Source organism: Dermacentor silvarum, chromosome 10, assembly GCF_013339745.2.
Source record: "Dermacentor silvarum isolate Dsil-2018 chromosome 10, BIME_Dsil_1.4, whole genome shotgun sequence".
Classification (NCBI taxonomy): domain Eukaryota; kingdom Metazoa; phylum Arthropoda; class Arachnida; order Ixodida; family Ixodidae; genus Dermacentor; species Dermacentor silvarum.
In genome coordinates, this window is record NC_051163.1 from 53,258,007 (window position 1) to 53,264,006 (window position 6,000).

Sequence of the window (6,000 nt, forward strand, 5' to 3'; positions counted from 1 at the left end):
GAAAAAGTGGTTCCAAAAATCAGAAGATTATGTAAAAAACATCGATAACGCCTTAACATAATTACAAACCCCATAACATTATGTATCAATCGATAGGTAATTACATGATGAATATAAATATTGATAAATGATCATGATAATCAATTATTTATGATAAGTAGTATGACAAAGCGCAAAAAATGGGTCGAAAACTCCGAAAAGTTGTCATGAACTGACAATTAATGATAGTAATGGGTGTAAATATGATTATGATGGTAATGATAATGATAAAAATTGGGTGTACAGAGAGGTGAATTAAGAGTGAATTGATGGGGAACAAAAGGGGTTTAGTTGGGTGACAGGAGTCAAAGAAACCTAGGTAATAGTGAGATAGAGTGAGCTAAAATAGTGAAGAGCAAATGAGATGCAATTAAGAGGGAATGAAGGTGAATCAAGAGGTGATAGGGTGAATCAAGAGTCATGGAGTCACTCCATCAAGAGTGATGGAGTGAAGAAATTTGGACTAACAGAGCAAACCAAGCGTGATGAAAGTAATACCGAGATGATAGTGAATGAAGGTGAACCAAGCAGTGATAGGGGGAATCAAAAGTGAATCAAGTGTGAATCAAGAGGTTATGGAGTGGGGGAGTAACCTGCAAAACATATATGTGAGATTTGAAGGTCCAAGTGAGAGTGACACAGCAAAGAAAGTGCTGAGTCATGGGGCGCTATAACGTAAAATGATTCCAAACCGTTTTGATTCCAATTTATGCAACCAGCCTCCACGATTGGTCAAAACATTTTCGGACCACTCCCAACTTCGCCTGTCTGTCACGCGACGTCACGAAAACCGCGATAGCTCCCCATCTGATATTACGTGTACACACTGATTATGCATGATTAAACCGCACAAAAGAAAAATAATCATTCCTGATTCAACGCCTTTTCACCATTAGCCCTCTGCTATTGGTCCAATGTTTTCTGGCTCCGCTCTCTTCGCCTGTCTGTCACGTGACCTCACAAAACCACGAAAACTCACCACGTCAACGTGACGTGTACGCGAAAAAAATGCATTAATATGCCGAACAAAACTGAAAAATTTTCTGAATAGCCACAGACTGCCCCGTTCCGAAAGGAATAGAAGATGGCTGCCCGCCGATCGCTCAGGCCCTCGCTACTCGCACCTGCCGGTGAGCATGTAATATTTCTATTTGCGCATGATAAACCTTTTTTGCGTGGCAGTAAAAGGTTATCGAGCCCTTTCGACATGCATACGACATCGCTGTGCCTACTCTTCCTTGCTGAGGCTCCGTTGTAGCGGCATTCTTATCCTCCCGTTGCATGCCGCCGCGATTTTCGACCAGCCACCGCAAGCTAAGTAACGTAAGACGAAGCGGACCAATCCAAGAAGCCGGCACCACCCTCGTCATGCGGTTATCTATTTTCACTGCGCTGGCTTGGTCCCATCGAAACCCTCTCCACTAGAGCGTGCTCCTCGCCTCTTGTCACATAATTAGATAAGAAAAACCGCTGATTGTACACAATGTTATTCGTTTTGGAAGCGAACAAATGTGACCTCCTATAAACCAGGAGAGTGTTTGATTGGGTTGTTCAGACAACGCTGCGGGTCACCGTCAAATGCTTGCGTCAGTGGTTACGTAAATTTGACGTCAGGAGTTTGGAATCACAACAGTTTGGGATCATTTTACGTTATAGCGCCCATGGCTCGAGTTTGGTGAATCATAAGATGGGTCACTTGCAAAAAACATGACTTGCAAAAATGACTACATAATATGGGTTCATGGTGACGATGAGTCAGCAAAAATAAGTGCTGAGTCACGGTCCGAGTTTCGTGAAATAAGGATGACTAGCAAAATTGATTTTGCAAAATATGGGTTTGGAGTGAAGATGACTCAGCAAAAAGTGGTCGTCGTGTCATTGAGTTAGCAGCGCTCGGGCTTTCGCCTTTAAATCGTCTTAGTTGTAGCATAAGGGACCCCTCGTAATTTTTCTCGCGATACTTAGTAACCGTGCTAACAAATGTTTGAAGCTATTGTTTCAATTCAATTCCCTTTTTTTATTTGCTTTAGTAGTTTATAAAGTACTGGGCCCGAATTTGTCACCGGTGTTTGCTAAGTGGTTAAAGGCGAAACAGGCATGGTAGGCTGGTTTGGTAGACGAAACCGGCAATGCATAGAACATGAATAGCATTTGAAAACACCCGTGTATTTCTATTTAGGTGCACGTTAAACAACCACAGGAGGTCCAAGTTATTCCATGGTCCCCCACTACGGCGTGCCTCCTAATCAGATCGTGGTTTTGGCACGTAAAATCCCACAATTGAATTGAATGTTTTTTTCTCCCGTGCAATGTAAAGCGTCCACCTTACTTAAACTCACTTCGCGGATACACGAGGAATCCGCTTGTCAGTCGCCGCTAAGCGTACGCGCGGCATGTGCTACGTTTAGCGATTTCACGCCTTATGCAACATGGTAAAATTGTGGTTGAGCGAGAAATTTTTTTAAAGTACGAAATGTTTCGTGCCGTGTTGAACAAAGGAAGCACAATAACAAATAATAATAACCTAATATTATTAGGTTATAATAACCTGATAATAATAACACAATAATAACCTGATGAATTCATGTCATGACATGTCATGACATGCGTGTCATGTAGGTCATGTAACAGCCGCCTACGTCTTGATGCTCTCATGGTCCTTTCGTTAACGTGGTAGGTACCAAAATTGGCATAGTATGACATGAGTGTATGACGAACAGAAGTGAAAGGTCGGGACATAAATGTCACGACATGCGTTTCATGTAGGTCATGACAATTACCCAGCGAAAAAGATTAACACTTAAAAACCACCGAATGGGTTCGGACGTGGGTACTAAGTGAAGGACACACTAAAGGATGTTGGTAGAAGTGATATTCATGAGCATGACTCAGCGAAAAAAAAGATTAATCACTCAAAACCACTGGAAAGGGTTCGGACGTGGGCACAAAGTGAAGGAAACACTAAAGGATGATGGTAGAAGTCATAGTCATGAGCATGACTCAGCAAAAATGACAATGACTCAGCGAAAAAAGATTAACACTCAAAAACCACTGAAATGGGTTCGGACGTGGGTACTATGTGAAGCAAACACTAAAGGATGGTGGTAAAGTCGGTCATGAGCATGACTCAGCAAAAATGGCAATGACTCAGCGAAAAAAGATTAACACTCAAAAACAATGGAATGGGTTCGGGTGTGGTACTAAGTGGAGTAAAAGGCTAAAGCTTGATGGGGTCGAAGTCAGTCATTAGCATGACTAAGGCTTTCACATTAATTAAGGTCCCTTAGGTGTAGCTAAAGGGACTGCTGAGGACTCATGACATGGAATTTAATGACATGCATGTCATGTAGGTCATGAAAAGCCGCCTACATCTTGGTGCTCTCATGGTCGTTTTGTTCACTTGGTAGGCTCCCCGCACACTGCTTCGCATAACATCTATTCCCACAGGGCGTGGGATCTGCCGGCATTTTTTATTCCCACGAATGTTTTAGGAGCATTGCAGTAACTGTGCGATTTAGAGAAGTTTTGGATGCCAAATGGCGCGGAGTTCTCGACATCAATGCCCAAAGGAGTGTGTAACCCGAAACTGCGTTCTGTCTTTCGCACTGGTCCAGTTCCGTTAACTTCCGAAAGTGCCATACCACCCAGACCGAGTCGCAACTCTCCTCTGATGTCAAGGCTTTCGAACACAGAAAAAGAAGCCGTCTTTCTTTTACGCCAAATTAGATAGCCTTTACAGCTGGAACGAATTGGGACACACCCTCAGTCTACGGGAGCCACGTGTGACTCGGAGCCGTGCGACGGTTTGTGCGGGGTGAGAAGTGGGCACCTACGCTCACGCGATCAATTGGCCACCGCTACAGACAAGACGATGAGTCCGAGGCAGGAAGGTAGCACAGCCTTATTGGAGTATTGTAACGTGGAAAAGTATGTGTGCACCTACCTTTCTTTTACAACGGTAGCGTTTACAACGGTAGCGAGAATCTTTGCGTTGGCGGCGAGCCGATTCGGAATACCGTGCCTAGCAGCCACTTAGCATTTTCTAGCAAAACTTAGCCAAGCCTAGTAAAACCTGGAAGAAAAGCTAGGTCAATCACCAGCTCCGCTGTTTACTCCAGCCTTGCACCACTAGTGCAAGCTGCCCACGTTTTTTGTTTTTATTGCGATAGCAATTATATGGACACTCAAAAGCAGATTTCTGCCGTCGGCGTCGCCGTCGCCGTTGCCGTCGCCGTCGCCGTCGCCGTCGCCGTGAGGTCCGTATGACGTCAATGGAGATGAAATCGTCGCCCGCGCGCCGCGATAAGTGGTTCTTGAGGGAAAGGGGAAAGGTTGGCGCTATCTTCTGCCGCCCTTGAGGAGCACGGCTCAGCGCCAACGGGGAGGGTAAGTGGGAGCGAAAGAAGGGCTATGATGATATAGTGGTTCTTGAGGGAAAGGGAAAGGTTGCGCTATCTTCTGCAGCCCTTGAGGGAGCACGGCTCAGCGCCCCCAAAAGAAGGGATAGCCGAACGCTGTATGTGCGAGTGAAAGGGCGCGAGGGACGCGCGCTTTCACGGGAGTGAACGCACGGCGGAGAACAAACGCGCGTTCTGCGCTATGCTCCTTAAGGGCTGCAGACAGTAGGCGTCTCTTTCCTCCTCTACAATCACATATATTGTAGAGTAAAGTACCTTTTTCCGACACGCGAAAGCTGTGGGGGGAGGGGGGGAGGGCAGGGAAGGGAGGCGACGTTTAGCTGCGGCACCAAGTGCTGTTTATATCAGAGGCTCCGGCAACAGTCACCAACGCCGCACGCATTTTGAGCGAACGCGGGCAAACAACGCGGCGGCGTCGACAACAGTTCTGCGCGTTGCCGGTGCTGATGCATGTCCAAGTCTATACAGCTGAGAAAGCTGCTATAAATACTCCGTATAGATATCTTCAAATTTGCTATCGCAATTGATGCTTTGCCTTCAGGTGAAACTGCGACAATTTTTTTTCTGTTGCATTACTTGAGTGCTTTTTTGCGGTAGCAGTTATATGGACACTCCAAGTGCATCTATACTGTCGCCGTCGCCCTAATGTTCCGTGTAAATTCTAAAACGTTAACATCGTCGCCCGCGCCGTACGCTGTATGTGCGAGTGAAAGCTTTTGAGGGTCAGCCGACGATCGCGGCTCAATCGCTCGCGCGCGCGAAAGAGGGAGGGACGGGGCGAAAGCGCCACGTCTTCTGTCGTGTGTGAGGCACGGGGGTGGGCGAGGTAGGTAGCGGGGGGGGGGGGGATTCTACTCTGGCAGCTAAGCTTACGGCACGGCCGCCGTATCTTAAAAGCGATCTGCGATTGGACACAAAGTGCGCGCCCACGCGGACGTGATCTCCGATGTGGACAAAGTACGCCACGCTAAGTGGTAGATCGTTGCGCTGTGCTTCCGACGTTTAGTTCGCGTTGAAGCGAGGGACAGCACGAAGGTCAATTAGCTCTCTGCTGCCACCGCGCTTTCTAACTCCAGCGTTTTGACAGCCAGTTTCCGCGGTCATCGAGCGAAGATGTGTATGTTTTACCTGTGCGCGCGTGACACCGTGCTTGTTAAGTAATTAGCGAATGTTTGCAAGTTTATAATGAGGATAAAATACTACCTTACTTGGTATAGCTGTCCATAATTTGCTATCGCAATCGATGCTTCGCCTTTCGGGCGAAACTGCTACTTTTTAGTGGCACTCTCAACAGCTTTGCGTGGATTGCATGGTATAGGTTTGTTTTTTGTCTGGCGGGATCGACTTTATTGAACAATAAACAACATTCAAATTCCAGATCATCCGCTGCCGCTGTAGTTTCTTTCTCTTCTAACGTACATGTTTTCATGCCGATACAGAAGTACGGAGGAGGGCATTACGCTTCGGCTCCTGCCGTTAAAAGTGGGCACTCGACTCTGAGCCGGAATACCAGCCGACAGACCTCCTCAGCAGCAGGATTTCA